The following is a 19,668-nucleotide window of genomic DNA, read 5'->3' as shown; positions in this document are numbered from 1 at the left end:
TGAGAATAATCCAAGAATTCCCATTTTTCCCATTCGCCATGCAGGCTGGCTTTGCCCAGTTTTTAGCCTGCAGGCATTGACACGTGGTGGCCCGGTCAGGAACCTTTTCCTTCCCCCTTCAAACCATGCGATCAAAAGAAGCTCCTCGCTCCTTTGTCCGCCTTTCCCCCCGTCCTGCCTCTCTATGTGCTCTTCTCCTCTGGGCTGCGCTGTGGTTAAATGCCTCCATGCACGGCTCTGTTGTGCTGAACTTCCCTGTGGTTCACCAGGCAAAATGGGCCAAATCATGTGTGGTATTTTTCTTCCTCCTTCTTGAGGTTATTAAACATGGAAAAAGATGGTGAGTTCATCCGGTTCATCAAGACAAATCTGCCACAATGCGACTGATGAATGAGCTCTTTGTGTTATTGTGTATACAGTGCGAAGAGATTTTCTCATGAGATAATCTACAGGAAACAGTATGGCGTTGTTTCGTATAGGTTGGAAAGATTTCCAGTTCGGAAGAAAGGGGGGAAAAAAAACTAAACTCTGGAAATACAGCAGAGAGGAGAGACAAGCCACAAATGTCTAACCTCTGGAAGTCATTACAAACCACAAGCTGACCCTCTGCACTGAACAGAAGACACGCTTCATGTGTCTTTCGCTCAGGTTCTCATCCTCAGACGGATTACGAGGAGCAGCTCAAATTTTAATCTCAGAAACAAACCCGAGCTGGAAGAGAAGGGCCGAGACTTTACCAAAACCCCGCAGAGCCGTTTTTCTTTTGCCTCCAGCGAGCCAAAAACAATACTCTCAAAGTGTCATTTCAAGGACTTTTCAAGGCTTCGGCATGAATATCAGGTATCAACTGACATGAGCGCCTCAAGGAATTTTCTTTCCTCTTGTGGGAGTTTGTAAGGACTCGTTGGAAGACGATCATGTCAGCCATTCAGCTGGCAAAATGCTCCAATCCTCCTCTTAACCTGTTTTTTGGTATCACCTTCCCTCTTCTGTCTACGCAAGACTGGCAATGACGTCCTCTAATTTCATTCTCCTTCATTTCTCTTCAATTTGAACACCTGATTGAATTACTTATAGGGAAAAAGACGCCTTTTCAACAAAATCCAACATTATTGCGTTCAACTGGACTTTAGAAGCACATGTAAACATGTTGGCTCGCTTTCAAAGTCAGATTAACGCACAGATTTAAAGTGGATCTAATCCTGCAACATTAAACAGGAAACACAAGCTCAAAACTGTGATGTAGTAGTTTTGGTCCAATACTGCGGAAAGAGTACACATCACCATATATCCACATCTTAACAGTAAATATACTATAATATAGACAAATGATCACGTTGTCCATTAGGAAGCTCATTTTTTTCACACAATATAAAAAGCCAGTAGATAAAGTCAAAGTTTCCTCGCAGCATCTAGAAAACAGTCTTTATGTCACATTCTTCAAAATTCTACGTGAGCGACATGAGCAGCAGACAGCAGGTAGTGCAAAGCGTCAAAAGTGGATTCAGTCTCCTTCGCAGACACGTGAGGTTCAGCAGAGAACAGATTAGATTATTACAACAAGATTATTCACAATAAAAGATTAATGATTGATGCAGTCGTCGAAGACAAAATTGTTTGATTTGAGGCGCATGAATGTGACGACTCTCAGGCTTCTTCTGGTTCCTGACTGATTGTCGAGCCATATGAAGACTTTTTTTTTTTTTTTTATGTGAACTTTGAAGAGCCAACAACTACACTAAAAGTGCCAAGTCAAGGACAGTGTAGTAAATAAATAGAGTGAAACATGAGAGGCAGGTCCACACTGCAGCAGAGGGATTATGGCAGCCCTGTAGAAACCAGTGTAACCTGTGCTGAGTAAACATCAGCAGCACTGTTCATACAGTCGGGTCGAGTGTGAAAAGTTCACTATGAAATCTGAAGCGTTTCACGTCGTATTTTCGGATGAACTGAGAACGCCATCTGATAGCATGAGGGATTCCTGCGTCAGGATGCAACCCTGAGATGACAGATAACACTCCAAAGTATGACAATTGGCATGTACAGTAACACTCTGTGGGTAATTTATAGTCAAGCATTCCTTCGAATGAGATCAGGTTCATATTACAGTCATGTCAATAAAATGTTTCTTCACAATGAGCATGAGAATGAGCTTTGCATCGCTTGAGAAAGTGTGGAAATTGTCTCTGTACCACAGGAGGGACAAACATAAGGCCCGTGGGACAAAACCGGCCCGAAAGAGGCTCCAATTCGGCCAAACCACCAAGGAAATTGTAAAAATGTTAAAGAAAACAATGATATTTATTTTATTTTAATATTTTGACAATTTACTTCATTTTTCACGAGAAGGTATCAGTAAAATTGGCATTGACAGAAACATAGCGGCCACACTTCCACTCATACAACAATACCAGATTGAAATTGAACAGACATGAAATAAAAATAAGCGTAGTAGATTAAAACTCCAGTTAAGATTTGAATTTAAATTACTATTAAAATTCAAGATTGAACCTACGATTAGAAATAAAATTTGTCCGACTGGTCCAGTTCGATAGAGATGATCCATGTGATGTAATATGTGTGTATGTTGAGATTGTAGTAATCTTTAGTTCTAAACATTTTGCAAAAGTTATACTCAACACCGCGATATACAAACACTATAAATGTTCCATTTAAAGGTTATTATGACACCATTTTACCAGTCCAGCCCACTTAGAAAGGTATTGGGATGTATGCATGTGGCCCTTGAATTAAAATGAATTAACATCACTCAGGCCTGTTGATTGATGAGACAACACTACACACTCATTGTGTGTCTGCCATGCTGACGCTGAGCAGACCTGCAGGTTAAAAGTCTTTTTCATTGTTCGGTGGGACAGATGAGAGCAGATAGGCAGGGTGGGGCATTCATTCAAAGCTCCTGCCCCACTGACCCGTTTTACTCCTTCATTCATTCATACATGGAGCGAGCGGCACGCTGCCGCCGCCGCCACCGCCGCTGTCTGATCAGGTGTCCGCTCGGGTGATTCTGCATGGAAGGTGAGGGGAGAACAGAGAGGCTGTTGTTCTTCGCCTCACGCACGCTGACAACTGTCTTCTTAGTGGCTCGCCTGTTTCAAAGACCGCTGCCTGCAGGAAATGCGACGGGGAAGCGAAGGCGGTGGGAAACTAACATGTGCCCGACTGTGTGTGTGTGTGTGTGTGTGTGTGTGTGTGTATTCTATGATCGCTATATTAGTCCTGCCAGGCGCTGCTATTCCCAGCGGAGAGATAGAGACACTACTCATGTGTCCAGCTTGCAGCAAGACCTCGTGGCGCAACGGTAGCGCGTCTGACTCCAGATCAGAAGGTTGCGTGTTCAAATCACGTCGGGGTCAAACCTTTTCTTGAAGTCTGAGCGCCCATGCATATCGGTTCGAGCTCCCAAGAAAAAAAAACCCCACGGTACTGATGAGAGAGAGAGAGAGAGAGCGAGAGCGAGAGCGTTCACAGGAATGTGTGTGGTTGAAACGTTTGGAGAAGCCAGACAAAGCAGGAACAGTTTATAGGGTGCATGAAACGTGACCTCGGCTGTTATCTTCTAAAGATGGCATCAACAAACTGTAAACTGAGAAAGTTGCTGAGATGTGATGAGAAGGCAGTAAAGTATTCACTGTTCCTCACCGCCATCTGACTGGCATTGAACAACTATTTGTTCATACCAAACAAAAAATAATAATAAAAAACATGGATATGCAGCCTCCAAGTTCATTCATTCCCAACATACCACAATTTTTGGTTTTGACTTTTGCCCCCAAGGCTGAAGAATCTCTGCTATCGGCGGAAACTTCTCAGAGTTGAACATAAACAGAATCAGAAGAAGTCACTTCTCGACTGTATCGTCCAAATTGTAAAAACAGGAAGAATGGAAAGATTTCACGGAGGAGGGGTGAATAGAAAGGCAAAGAGAGCGTCTTGTTGGATAAACTGTACTAACCAAATGATTTCCATTAATGACACTGAATTCTTCAACTGTGACAGAAATGGGAAAGGTTGATTTGAATCCTGATGGCAGATCTTTTCAAAAACTCTGTTGATCAAGGAAACTATGGCCCCATTCACACTGCAAGTCTTGACGCTCAAATCGGATTTCCCGCCTAAATCTCTTTAGTTTGTTTTAAACACACATTACACGTATCAAGCGACACATTCTTGCGATTCCACTTGCCTGTGAAATATCGCACATGCGTGCTTGTAGTGTTCCCAAATTTCTACTTTTAAACCAAGCGCCAACTGCAAAGCTATGGATGGTGGCTTAACAGTATGTTTCATGCTGATGTTGCGGTGCCTGGGAAATCCACCAAACATCTCCTACATGCTATGAATGGAATACTGAGAAGTCATGTGACCACCGCAGATTTGATGACATTAGAGCGTGTTCACATTCTCCTGACTTCTCTTTGAAGAAAAACCATTTTGTTTGGGCGGCGTGCCCACGAACTCTGAACAGAATCTAACTCGCGATCTCTGGTCCCCTTGAAATGCTATCTGGGTTCGTTTGTAAGAGATCTGTTTCGCGGGCGGGGTGAGAGGACGGGGTTGTGCAATGCATTCTGGGTAGTAAACAAACAAAGCTAACCGCGCGAATCAGAAGAAGCAGGCGTAGAAAGAAAAAGTTGGAAAATATCTCACGGGCAGACGTGGAGCAGTGAGGAAGACTTCCATTGATATCTGGTCTCAAGACGATATATCGCAGTTATTTGTGGCTACCAATTAGCCTAGCCAACTAGCCTAGCCATCACAGGCTAAAGCAGCGGGACTTCCAGGTTTGATTTGGGCGACAGCGCCCCCAAACCAGCTGCTGTTGTAATTGCGTGACATTTCGAGGCGGTTTGATCAACCCCCAACCTCCGGACTGGAAACAGGCAAACCGAATCAGGTCACCACAACACGATCTCCTGGAATTGTGCCCAAATGTACAAACAAGTGATGTGGAATCGTCTCCGGACTTTCACTTGTCTGTCCCAGGAGCTTAAACACAACCATGAGGCAGTGACCTCTGACCTCCAGGAGAGCGGACCTCACGGTGATTCAAGAGGTGAACTCAGGGATGAAGTTGTCAAACTCCCAGTCTGGACTGTTTAGCACAATGACAGCCGATTTATGGAGTGCATGTTCTCCACTGTGGGTCATAGGCATTAATGTCACAAACACACACAGACAGACACACTCCCACCTGGATAATCTGACCTCCTGCTCGCTGTTGTTGTCAGGAGGAAGCAAAACTAAAGTCAACAGCAGTGAGGATATTTCTTCATGTTTCAATCAAAGTTTTCTATATTCAACATAAAACACAAACCTTGTGTCTGGACGGGGCTGAGCAGAAGGTGCGGCAGAAGAAGGAGGTTGAAAACAAAGGCCTGGACAAATCACTCATCATGACCGTGTATCGTAGGATTACTGCTTTATTTGCTTAAATCCAGAGACAACAGAAAAGAAGTTTCTAAAAGTAAATTTCCTCTCATGCGTGCAGCAACGTCACACAGCAGCTCTGATAGTCGGGGGGGGGGGGGGGGGGGGGGGGGGGGGTCGGTCTGTGGTAGACGGTAGTTTATGTTCCAGTTGAGTTTCATTCACCAGGTTTATTTTAATAGACTAAAATAAACCAAACGTCCCTTCGGGGCATACCGACGGTCTCGTGGAGAAATCTGGGCCTGACGATAGACCGAGTCTGGCTACTGAGGGAAGCCGTGCGCTGGTATTCCTCCGAGACAAAGTCACCTCCAGGGTCTTTGCATTATTGATGCCCTGCCTGCCCAAAGAGGCCGCAGCCTGCAGAGCGCCACAGAGAGAAACATGACACCCTGCCGTACGCATGCAGCTCGCTCTGCAAGACCAAGGCCGACTGCCAGTTATTATCCACAGCAGCGCGTCTATATACAGTAGAGCTGCATCGGGAATTTTTGCTCTTCAAACGATTTTCACATATAAAACTCCATTCAACAAGCAGGAGGCCTGACTGTATGTTTAAGTTACAATAAGAATTGGAGGATGCAGATGACACCATACTCATAACAAATTGACCCGTATTAAGCAAACGCTGTTGCTTTTTACACTATTGATGAATTGAATTAAACATTAAATGTATTTTTTTGTACATACAGAGTTGTTCTTATGTAGGCTTTCTCGTTTTGTTGTCAAATCAGACATTTAATCTGTACATTAGTAAATCATAAAACACTCTCGACAAACCTCGACGGCTGAAATGCGTTGATTACAGTTTTTTAATAAAGTGAGCATCAAAAACATTGTGTAAATATTTGAGCTCAAATCACAGAATAAACATGAAAAAGGATGGATTGTGCCTTTTTATTGAGAGTTCTTACTTACTAAGGAAAAACAATATCAAAACAAAAAAAAGCTTTAATCAAAGAGCAATTCATGCGCTTTGGTCTTCGATCTTTAGGTGGCAGTGTTGTGTTCTTCCGAAAGTAATTTCTTTCAGAGAAGAAGAATATAACAGGAGGTGAGGCAACACTGTGCTTCTAGTGTTATCAGGCAGCACCAGTCGGTAATCAGATTACTATTTAATTTAATAAATCTTACAGGACACCCTGGACCATTTTCTAGTGTAGCTGCCATTAGCTTAGGCTCTCTCTCTCTCTCTCTCTCTCTCTCTCTCTCTCTCTCTCTCTCTCTCTCTCTCTCTCTCTCTCTCTCTCTCTCTCTCTCTCTCTCGCTCTCTCTCTCTCTCTCTCTCTCTCTCCTCTCACTCTCTCACTCTCTCTCTCTCTCTCTCTCTCTCTCTCACACTGAGTTAATTTTAATGACTAGTTTGCAAGGCGGGACTGAACCATTTTCTGGTTTTAAAAAGTAAACCAAACAGAGCTTCCTCACTCTTTCACACGTTGCTCCTCTTCAATGAACCTCGGTGATGAATCATTCAGCCGCGTCGCCTCTATGTGGGTTCACAGATCTACAGTCAGAAGAGTCCCCAGAAATCTCAAAAGGACAAGATCTGTCAATGAAATAGTCTTTTTTATCTACTTTTCAGAGAGAAATAAGAAACATGTTTGTGAGACCGCTGCAAGAAATAAGTTATCTGAACTCAGAAACCAAGTTTTGAATGTGTTGTCTGCGACTCTAATGGCTTTAAATAATAGATATGTTTGAGGCAAAAGTAAAATCCGAAGATTGCTTTTAGGGTAAATAATTGGCATTTTCCTCTCTGGATTAAACCGCTGTCTGAGTTTGTGTCGCGGAGGTTAGCGGGGGATAAAGCTGGTAATACAGCCTGTCAAACACTGAGCGGGATCCTGCAGCCATGCTTACATAAAGACCTCCATATATCTGCCGCACCTTGAAACACTCAGCTGTCTGCTGTCAACTGATCTGGAGGGGATAGAGAAAAAAGCCTGGAGCAGAGAAAATACCTCGCTGTCACTGTGAGACAGAGTCACTCTTCAAGTGGAGAGCCACCTGATTTACTGAGCTTCCCTGATTTGGATGAGCTGTGTGTTTGGATCAAGCGGTGGCGTCATCTTTCCTGCTGTGTGATCTGCTTGAGCGGAGGATTTGTAGCTTCTAAACCTTGTTTCTGCAGGACTACAACCCCCCGTCCTCTTCCTCCTCCATACTCTCACTCACTCCTTGTGATAAGTGCAACGTGGAAAGCTGAGCATCTGGTCCGCATAAAAAAACAAAAAACAGGTTGAAGTGTTTGGTTTGGAGTGTGTGTGTGTCCTTGTTTTACACCCCTTTTGTGGACTGAACCCTTCAAGCAGTCAACCTACGCTCAGGGCCTGTCAACATTTTACATGTCTTCCAGGGTTGACATATAGTTTTTCGGAATAAAGATTCTGTATAATGCATGCCAAACTGCTCACAAATACATTTCACTTCTGATTTACATGCAATTTAAGAAAGATGACCTCCGTCTAACACCATGGGTGACATCTTCAACTAACAGGAGTATTCATTTTACATGCATTAGACGCTGTTGACAGCACAATAATCTGGAGGAAAAAGTGTTATTTATGTGTTTTTGTTCCTGCACTGAACTCCCCACAAGCAGGAAATGAAGCCACGGTGGAGGAAGTTATCAAACATTTTGGGCAATACAGCAAATGAACCTTTGCATTTGGCGAAACACAACATGGGAGTTGATCCGTCAGAAAGTAGAACATTTGCAAAGAACGGAGAAGCGATAAAAGTCGAGGGGAGCCAGCGGGGGTAATGCCTTTCGTCACGATAACGGCAGCATCTCTGTTGGAGGCTGAGCCGCCGACTGTGCAAACACGTTCATGGACAGCGTTTATGATGTCATCTGCATAGACACTATCAGTGTCCTGTTAGTAAATTAGTGGCTGTGTGAGAGCATGCTTACACCCTTAATACTGGCAAACTTTTAATGCTTAAGGTCATCATACGTAGATCAGGGGTGTCAAACACATTTGAATTCAGGGGCCACATGCAGCCCAATTTCTTCTTCAGTGACCCGGACTTGGAAATGACTGCAATAATAATCTTTAAATTGAAACTTTAATGTTTTTCAGTCATGACTATTGAGAATTACTACAATCTCAACATGAAACAAATTTTAATGAGGCCTTCTGGTGCAAAACACAGTGTAATGTCCAAAAAGAAGCTGTTGCATTAAACATGATTTTACAAAGTCATGGCTGTGATGCTAATGTTAGTTTGCAGAATCACATATATCTTAGGTCATAATTTTATGTTGTGTCGCTACCCTTCAGAAATTTGATTAAACATTTTCTTTGAAACTTCTGCAAATTTTCATGGTGGTTTGGCGGGACGGATCGGAGCCTATTGCTGTTCGACAACCCTGAACTAGACGATGTGTTATGTTACCTGCCAGGCCACATAAATAATGTCTAACAAACGTCTACAAACATAACCCAGGAAGCCAGAAAGTGAAGGCAAATTGTTGAATTTCGCGATAGATCTAAGTTTAGGGTGGTTGAAGTTAGTTTAAGGGCGAGAGTGTGCGTGTGCGTGTGCGTGTGCGTGTGCGTGTGCGTGTGCGTGTGCGTGTGCGTGTGCGTGTCCCAGCGTGGGCTGGAGCTGCTGCTGCGATGAAGGCTCCGCCACCGAATTAAGAGCGGCATTATCACATGAGGATCTCATTGAGCACTTTCATAATTATACATAATGATCATTAAGCCAATTAAGGAGCAAAGCTTCAGGCAGGACGTGTTAGTGATGGAGACACATGACAGACTTTAACAGAAAAACGAAAAAAAAATCCAGCAGCTAATGAAGCGCAACCCCAAACATGATCTCTTCCTTGTGACTCTACAATAATTCGCTTTCAGAGCGGAGGCTATTTACTGACATGACAAAGACATAACATATGATAGCTGAATGAAAAAAAAAAACTTTTATGGGGAGACTGCAGGCAGCTCACAGAATGTGTTTAATCTTGGCAAACAGTGGGCAGAGTTGGCCCGATTCCCACAGTCACAATTTTATTAGCGTGTTTATTAGCAATCTGTCTACAGGGCCAGAACAACTCACTGGTTTGGGAGACTTGCCAGATTCCCCGAGTGGCCGGTGGGAAAACCGGGACGAGTTTACACTTTTACACATTTAATCCATCTGAGGAACTGCAGGCAAACAAACACGATAGCGGTGGTCTAACGAGAAAGGCATGATTACCTTTATTATTCCCACAAAGATTTCATTAAAAACAATATAATTTTAGATTTTCTAACAATGGTAGCTGATAAATTTGAGAGGAAAACAGCAGTGTCAGTCATTAAAGTGCAATAATCCTAAAAAATTAAGTGTTGTTTACCAAGGGAATTTCACTTATTGATGAATTGACCCATAAATTTCAGTTCAATCCCATTTTAATTCTATATCGCCAAACAACATGAAGCAATTTCAAGCGACTTTTACAGAGAAAAACCAACAATTCCACACGCGCAAGCATAGGAGACAGCGGAAAGGTTAAAACTGTCTTTTAACAGGAAGAAACCTGCAGAACCAGAGTCAGAGGTAAAGACTTTCAATCGAATCAGATTTCAGACGATGAACACTCAATAAATCCTCAGCGCGCCGTTTCTTTCATCACATTGCATTGAAACTAACCAGGTTGTCGGACAGTTGAAACAGAGGTTGAAACTCGTAAATGGGATGTACAGAATCATCAAATTACAGCTTTTTGGAGTTGGTTGCCATTCTGAACACAGATGATAAGGAGACTTTCTGATCCTCCAGAATGGAAAGGCAGAAAAGGATAGATAGTTTTGTGTCGTCACATGAAAAGACACAATGCAGAGACATACGCTGTGAAATTCTAACAAGCTAAAGTGACAACAAAGCCCGGAGACCTTGAAGGTTGAGCTGCTCCCGCTCATTATATATCTGCTGTTGTTTTTGGCCGCGTTCCCGCAATCTGAAAAGACATTTCACGAAGTATTCAGGTCCTTCTGAGGCGTTTGTGAAAACTCTTTTAGCAGTTTAGATAAAGTCACACCTGGACTTTGTTGTTGAGGATTGAATGGACTCGGGTTTCTTCACGCAAACGGGCTCAGTAGTGATGAGAGAAACCTTTTCAACCTGCTTTCGTCGGGTTATTGAGCAAAAGAAAATGGTGACATCGTGAATATTCGAATTTCACGCTGCAGCATTAAGTCGCTGTCTCTCAGAGACAAAACAGGCGCGCCTCCAGACGTCCCGTTCTCTCGCGAGAGCTACGTCATACACCTTAGCGTAGCACAGTGCTGGCGGGTAGCGCGATAGATTGAGGAACAGGAGCACGGGATCCATCGTGTGGCCGGTAGTTCGGATTCAAGAAGGAAGACGTTGAACAATCGGTGTAAAAGGTAACAGCACAACAAATTTATATCACCGTTTAAAAATCCACCCACGAGAAAACCTGTGTGAAAACTACGCACGTCAACATCTCCTGCCGGTTCCACAACAACTAAGAAGCCGAAGAAAACGGTGCTGACGCAATTGAGTCCGACGTCTTCCCTTTCCAGATCAATAGCATACGACAAAAATAGTCCAAAACATAAATATAACGTCGCGGCAACCTGCCATATTGAAGAAGACACGGTCCCAGTTAGTGCGGTTAAAAAGTTGAGGATTCATGAAAACCCACTTGACACAAGATGTAATCTACCTGGTCACAAACAGAATGCTCTACTTGTTTATTCAAGTGAGAGAAAAAAAGAAAAAGATGACAATTTCATGATTGTGCTGTTTAATAAATACTGTTTTGGCAGGATTCACCTGTGATTCCCCCCCTTCCTAGTAAAATATGAGCATACTGTATATAAATGTCGTATGAATAAGAATGTTTTAATGTGACATTGAATAGTCATACGAGAGTGATTGTGTACCTCAAAAGTGTTGATTTCAGGTTAAGGCAAAATAAATTAATTAATTAATTAATCAATTCAAGATATATATTGTGTATCGTGATATGGCCTAAGAATATGGAGATATTGATGAAAGGCCAAATCGCCCAGCCCTGAGCAAAGGATTGAGAACAACCAATACAAGTCGGTGTTGAGTACCTGTACTTTTGCACTACGTGTGTTTCTTCCTGTACTCAACACCCAACAAGCACCGAGTAAATGCAGACAAAAGGTTCCTGAATCCAGAGGTTCCTCTATGAACTCTTGACATCTCCATTCAGCCTGCTTTCAGGACAGCTGAGCACGAAACACGCCTCAAATCATTTGTTGGCAAAAGTCGTCCGGACGGCACCTCGCTCTAGTGCCAGTATTCAAACTGCGGGTTCTGCGTTGTTGTTTATTGTACGGCCGTCAGACAGGCGGAGACAGCGGCAGATCTTCACAAAGCTTCCTTACAATAACTTTCAGGGGTGGAGCAAAGCCCTGGAACTATTTCCCTGTAGCTGCAGATGCGACAAAGCCAGAATGAAATACACAAGCTCACTGGAGCAGTTGTGAAGGACGACAAGGAAGAGAACAGATTGTTTTGTATGTCCTTCAGACAAATTGATGTGTAATCCAATGTAGGATCTTTACCTTTAGAGTCTAAAAGCTCTGATTCTCTGACAGCCCAGCAGTAAAACATCTTCAGTGGAAACAAAAGAGCCAATCTGTCAATTTTAAATGCCTTTTAGAGACAAAGAGCAGAAACAGAAGGTCAGGGTGTCAGGTTACCAAAAAAAAAAAGAGCGTTTTAGTGGGAAACCCTGCGGGACACCTCCCGTGAAGGACCATCTGCTAAACCTCAGTCGGATACGATGCAGACGTGATGCGTCAATTATCTAAATCTCATTCGGCCGAAGCGAGACAGAAAATCCATGAGTGACGCTCAGATTTTTTTTAAAGCAGTTGAATATTGGCCCACTTAGAGAGGCGGCGGTCAGCACAATTTCAACACACTTCTGTTTATTGTTTCGTGAAAAAAAGAAGAAAAAAAAGCAACGTGGGCCGTGTTTGCCAGATGGGGCCCGAAACAGGCCAAGAGAAACATCGGGGGGGGGGGGGGGGGGGTTTCATCAAAAACACAGACACCCCAGCGTGGAGATGTCACGGCACACTCGGCTCTTTCACAGCCTGCAGATGTGCAGCACAGAGCAGTCGCACAGGGTCTCCTAACATTTGGGCTTGTGTGGCTGGAGGAGGGGGCGGGGCCTGGGGACAGACGGCTTTGTGTTGTGGAAGTGACGGAGGTAAATGTGAGAGCAAGAACACACCCAGCGGCAGCAAAGACGAGAGGAGTCCATGAAAAAAAATGAAAAAAAATAACCAGCAGCACGTGACTTGGCGTGAACGTGTTGAAAAAGTGACATCGAAGACGGAGGTCTGGAACCTGCAGCTCTGGAGCCATATGTGGCTCTTCAGCTCCCCTGTAGCGGCTCCCTGAAGCTTTCAGAAAAGTATTTGTTAATAAAAAGGAAAAAGGAAAAAGGAAAGGAAAGGAAGGGGGGAGGAATGAAAAAAAAAACGAGAAAAGAAGAAAAAAACGAAAAAAGAAAAATGGGGGAAAAAAAATAAGAAAAGGGGAAACGATAGAAAATAAGAAAAAAGGAAAAATAAGAAAAGAAAAAATAAGAATAGGAAAAAAAATAAGAAAAAAGTAAAGAATGGAAAAAAGAAAAAAGGGAAAAAATAGCAAAAGAAGAAAAAAGGATGAAAAGAAGAAAATGGGGAAGAAAAAAGAAGAGAATGATAAAAGAAGAAAAAAGGTAAAAAAAAAAAAATAAAGGAAAAAGAAAAATGAAGAAAAGACCAAAAAGGTGGAAAAGAAAAAAAAGGAAAAAAGACAAAATTGAAGAAAAGAAGAATAAAGGGGGAGAAAAGGAAAAAAAGGAAAAAAAGGTAAAAAAGAAAAACAAGTGGTAGTTCAGCTAAAACCACTCTAACCACCAGGAAACGGTGATGATAAATATGGAAATAGCAAAAAACGTCTTAATTTTTTTTGGGATTAAAATAGCTAAAACGGAAAAATCTGTGAACATTTTTGGGAAACAATCTCTAAAAATGTTGTAGACCCCTGATCTCAGAGGTTTTTCTTTTTTTATTTAGGTTTTGAAGAGTTGGATTACAAAAGGTTCCGTCCCACAAATGGTGTACGACGTCGGCTCTTGATGGGATTTGATGTCTCACACGCCTCACTCCAAACAGAGAGGCAGTGACGGTGTGCGTCTGTGTTCATGTGTGCAAATCTGAAAAACAACATATGCAGAGCAGACTCTGGCCGGAGGGGAGTCACCGCCCCTTCGGTTCAGACTTTGCGCCGCAGCCGCCACATCTGTACTGAAACGCCACGTTCGTACGCAGCCTTTACGTCTCACATCAAACGGCAACGCAAAACCGCCTTTCACAACTGAAAACACAGCTGCTCTGAGTTTTCTCAGCTGAGAAGCAGACGACAGCCGGTTCATCCAAAAACTCACAACACTCCGTCCAAGGGAAATACAGCAAAGGTTCTGGCTCTCCCCATGCGGGCTGATGCCAACTACACCGCTTTAGTGCTTCATCGATTATGGGTAATGTGTGTCACAAATTCAAATTTTACACTGTGGATGAAAACTCACTTCCATTCAGTTCATTTTAATTCAAATCAAATGCGACAGCAGTCATCAAGACAACTGTTTTAGAAATAGGAGACAAAAAATGAGCAATCATAGGAAAAGAAAAACTTTTAACTGGGGATGTCCCGATCACACTTTTTTGCCCCCGATATTGATCCGATTTTTCAGAATTGAGTATCGGCCGATACCGATACTTTCCCGATCCGATACTCACATTGGTATTGCAAATATACTCAATAATCTATTTCTGGAGCAACTAAGATGTCTGAAGCTAAAATCACTATTGGCAGAAGCTTTGTTTAGCTAGAGATTATTGTAAAATTCACTTTTTGAATCAAAATTCTTCTCCTTCTCTTTAGTTGTTGTTGTAAACTGAGGGTACATCCACACAACGAAAAAAACGATCTTTTTCCTCGCTGGCCTTCTCCCAAAAAACCGTCCACACCTCACTATGAACACGGCTCAACACGAGGCTTCAGGGCATGTAGTACACATGCCAGGCCTGTAGGGGCGCTGTGACTCACCAAACACAATAAAAAAGCAGAAGAAGACAGACCACATAGAAATTTTGAAGTAGACTTCTGCACATAAACGCATAAACCACTGTATATAACTCTAGTTTTATAGGTCTATGGCCCCACTCCTCCTGCTTCTAGCTTCTGCAGCTCGACCGGAGCTTGTAGTCCGTGATTGTTGTGGTTATTAGGTGACGTTGCGGACCGCGTTTTTTTTTTTGTTTTAGTTTTTTTTTTTTAGATCGGCGGGGTGATCGGCTGGATTTGCCGATCCCCGATTACTCACAAATCGCTAATATCGGCCCCGATCCGATATCTACCGATCGGATCGGGACATCCCTACTTTTAACATGTAGAAACCTTCAGACTGGTCGAGATACGACGCCAGAGATCAGTAGCAATTAAAAACCACAATTTGCACAAAACAGACACTCGTTTAATGTGCGTATGGTGAAAATTAATCCGCAGCAAGATGGCCTGAATTTCAATCAGAGTTCTGCTGTTGGTTTCTTATCGCTTAAGTACGTTTTCTGCATCTTAGGCGTCGTTTACACAATGTTTTCAAGTGAAAGCGTAAAACATCTGTTGCGTTTTTAGGTGTCCGCTTTCACCACGATGCTGCTCGGAGCCACTGAAAATGCAACTTTGTGAAAATGGCTCTCAAGGTGGAACTTTTCGAACACGCTCCGACTCCCATCTCAATTAAAAACAGCCGGGAAATGCAACTTTGCAAAAACAATACGACTTCATCTCCATGGAAATGCGGGGATATTCTCAATGAATGAATTTCACGACTATTCCCTCCATTTTCCTTATAAGCAAACTCCCCAAAAAATGGGGGAAAAAGGTGCTTATTTCCCCAAAAAGTTATGCATTTATGCAATATTAAAATAGTGGCTGCAGTAGTAACTTCTTTGAAATATTTGTTTTTAATGCGACACGATTGGCAAACGGTTAATACATTATTGTTTGTTACATATGAGATTTTTCTTCATAATTTTACATTATATTAAATATTGTACTGTTATATGGATTGTATCTCTTGATTCTTACCTGCGCACAGCCTTTGAATTCTCTCACTCTGGACATTCTGTCTACAATATTTCGCTGTTGTTACAGCGCTAATACATCGCAGCGCTGTATGACCTTGCACATTCATCATGGGCGTCATATGGTTCTTCGCTGGTTTCCAACAACTGCAGCCCAAGGCTACCAACTTCTTCACGAGAAAAATGATTCACAGATGACTCAGGCTTTCTGTGGCGGTGGTTCAGATTCCTTTGCTTTAAATTGACATGTGCCAGGAGAACAATAGCATGACGGATGGTAAGTAGGAGACTCGTATATGTTTTGCTGTTGTGATTTTAAAAGAGGTTCCTATCAGACTGTAGTCTATGTAGCTTTGACAGATTATGGATAATGGTTAGTTTTGCTGTTGTGGTGGGTCGATGTTTACAGTGGTTTGTAAGACGAAAGCATCAATCTGCTTCCTCAAATTCATTCAGACGATACAATTATCTCGATTGGTGTTTATATTGAGGGATGCATCGTTCCTGCTTTCAGTGTGATTGAGATTGAGACGCTGGTGTTTAGATAACAACGTTCAAAAGATGTACGTAAGCTGCTGGTTTATTGGGAAACCGTTTTTTTTTTTTTTTTTACAAATGAGTCTCAAATCTGAGCCGCTGGAAGAATTTCACTAATCGACATGTAAAGTTGGTGGATTTATCTGCCCCGGAGTAATTTCCTGCCCAGACATTTTTTTTTTTCTCTTTCTGGTCCAACATGTTTTTGCAGGATGATGAGTCGGTGAAACGGGGTCAATGCGGTGCAGGTTAGGAGGAAGCGCGGCTGAAAAGACATGGGAACCGTTCAGAAGCCAGATCAGGGTCAATCGCAGTGTGCACTCCGCCAGTGGGACGGCTGTCCTAAAAAACACTCTTGGAGACACAAACTCTTGCTCGACTCGGACTGGAGTTTAATCCCCTGGTGACTCGGTCAGTCGCGGCTGCGATATCCTGGAGTCTTTAGGGCAGTTTGGTTGTAGTACACTGATCGTCACCAACAAGCCGAGCGTCTCACACTCAGGGATCAGTGACGCCTGATGGAGGGAAACAGCCCGAACGCAACTTCTGACTTCTACAAACACGTATCCGCAGCTCCATAAACACCCGCCTGTTATTTTAGGCCTTTCAATTTCTGCAAAAAAAAAACTTTCTCATTTTAATACTGAAGCAAAAATCTGGCAAAATGACACATTTAACCAGGAGTCTTTTTTTCCTTTGTATATTAAAGTTGTTGTTTTTTTAAAGTGGGAAAAAAGGAAAGAAGAGAAAAGAAAAGAGAAAAAAGGAAAAAAAATGTTTTTAACCAGGAGTCCTGATCGACATGACAAAATACACTGCAATAGAATAGAATAGAATAGAATTTTATTTAGAAAGCACCTTTCCCAGACATGAGTCATAAGGAGCTTAACAGCACTAAAAACAGAAAAAATGTAATAAAATAATTAAAAAATTTAATTAAAGTTAAATAAAACAGCAATACTCTTAGCAAAGTAATGTGTTGCATTTTTTTTCTGTTCCCATTCTTAAAAACGTATTAAATGAAATAAAAATACCTGAACGCAGACATTGCGTACAATCAGAAAAGTGACTTCTGCCTTTATTCCATTAAACCTTTTATGGGTCACTCACTAAAATACATTTTCAAAGGTATTTCAAATGAAGATTCTCTGTAAAACTGAACAGAATTGCACATATTTGATGAATTATAGCTCACAAATGTGTAAAATCTGATCTATTTCTGTCATATGTTATAGAATGTCCAATCATCTCATTCACAGTACTGTAATGCAATGCAGTGTCTTCAAAGTGCAAAGTGTTTCCATATTGTGTCAAAATTTGTCAGATTTTGTCAGATTGTCAAACTAATGGATTAACACATATTTCCGATGCAAAAGGGGGCGAAACGCATAATTTTTTAAGATTCATTTCCAGCAGTGTTATGGAAGTGTCATCCTTTGTCATTATTTACACAAAATCTGATGTTGCACGCTGCAAAAAGGTGTTAGTTATTTTTTATTATAATTGTTATTGTTTAGCTTTTAACCCAGATTGAGAGTCTGCTCCTGTTTTTATTATATAGTTTTAATTGTATTTTTATTGTTTTATTGTTTGCACTTTATGTTTTTATGTCTATTTACGTGCGGCACTTTGGTTTGGCTGTAGTTGTTTTAAAAGTGCTTTACAAATAAAGAGTTGAGTATTGTATAGAATTTTCAAGAGGCTTTAATGGAAAAAATAAAAGTTGGAGCAGCAGCTATTTTTTTTCCTTTCCTTTTCCTTATCAACTGTTGTGAAATGAGTTTTATTTCTTAATTTACTGAACTGATTCGATTTGATCATTTTACCTCATCAAAGATTGGAAGATTTTTCTTAAAGTCTATAAATACTTCATTCATAGAGGTGAACTTTATTGCGGGCTACCGTGGGACTGGTTTTCCACCCCTGCGCTTGAAGAGAGTGTCTTTAGGATCCCGGCTGGAGGCTGACTGACGGCCGGTGTTGGAAAAACTCTGATCACATTCCAGCCTGCAGACGGCTGGATTTTATTATCCTTAATGGATCTGATTGTTACTAACATACCAGTCATTTGTCAACATCCGCTACCTGAAAGGTCCGTCACACGCCGCCACGCCTTCACTAAAACCTGCTTTCAGAGTCAGGAGGTGCAGGTGAATGAACCTGGTTTAGCCGGTTTTAACCACAGTTTTCCCAGCAACCTCTCTGCTTGTAAAGGACAGACATAAATCTAATCTTCCTCCTTAGTTCTCACCCAATAACCTTGAACTCTAATTAGCTTCATTAATTCATTATTGCCTCATTGCACTATTGCAGTCGAGTTAATTTGAGAGTATTTACAGTAATAAGAGTTTGACTTTACTCACTCGGCTTCATATACCGAGTCAGGAAATAGCTCTGGGGTTTTTTTCTGCCATGAAACACAATATTGATCCATTTTCTTTACCACTTAATCCAGTCCGGGGGCAATTCCAGCCAACTATGGAATTCACCCCTGACAGGTTGTCCATCAAGAAATCAGAACGATTTTATAGCCTGGTATCGTCAGCATATGAGGAACAAAATGTTAATATATACATGTATACATATTCACATCACATGACATTTGTGGACCGTGGGACTCGACACGGAGACATTCTCACTGTGAGGCGAGAGTGCGAGCCTCTACACCCTCTTAATCATAACAAGTCCTCCAAAAACGAAGGCATTTACACTTGATGACCGTGTATTTCCAAAAACAATGAATGGATTTTTAACTGATAATCAAATAATTTAAAAAGATACAAAATGATCACCTCCTATAGAGGCTACGCCAACGCTTTAACGACAACCTAATTTAGGCTCTGATTATTACCGTGTTTGATGAATCAAAATCGGAGTCAAACTTTTGCATCACCAAATGGTAAATGGACCTCTCCTAAGCACTTTTCAACTGTACGAGCAGTCCCAAAGCACTTTACATCGTTAATCACATATTCCGAGGCTGGGACCGGGCAGGGCACTTCTCAATCAATTGGTGTTCACTGTCTTGTCTTGGTCAAAGACACACGGAGAGGTGGAGATGGGAATTGAACCAGCAACCTTCCGATTGGGAAACGACCGCTCTACCAACTGAGTCTTGCCGGCCCGAGCCAGGTCGATAAAATGTCCATTAAACCCGAACAGGTTTCCAAAAAAACGGTCATACATCCACGCGTGTAGCTCCAGTTGCACTAAGATGCTTCAGCGGTCAAAAAACAGCTTCCCCTCCCTGGTGGAAAACCTGAGCTGAGCAAGAAAAGGTTCCTACCATCGATTCATTCACATTCTGGATGGATGGATGGATGGATGGATGGATGGATGGATGGATGGATGGATGGATGGATGGATGGATGGATGGATGGATGGATGGATGGTTGGTTGGATGGACAGGCTGTTTGTTAGCTAGGTGTGTTAACATTTGGCGAAGGCCTTGGCTTGACTTCCTGTCTCACTTCTTGGTGACACGGTCACCCCCCCGGTCAAAGATGACAAGCGCTGCGTTCAAAGCAGTTGGTTTCCTTTATCT

The 19,668-nt window shown here is 42.2% G+C and overlaps 1 protein-coding gene across 1 annotated transcript in view; it reads right to left on the bottom strand.

Moving 5' to 3' along the window:
- The window catches only part of LOC308125596 (partitioning defective 3 homolog), a gene marked incomplete at its 5' end in the record, with an annotated part of 413,756 nt that overhangs the window by 374,623 nt on the left and 19,465 nt on the right, over window positions 1-19,668 (bottom strand). The window lies entirely within an intron of this gene.

Source organism: Lipophrys pholis, assembly GCF_963383615.2.
Source record: "Lipophrys pholis genome assembly, chromosome: 20".
Classification (NCBI taxonomy): Eukaryota; Metazoa; Chordata; class Actinopteri; order Blenniiformes; family Blenniidae; genus Lipophrys; species Lipophrys pholis.
This window is presented reverse-complemented; position numbering and strand designations above follow the sequence as displayed.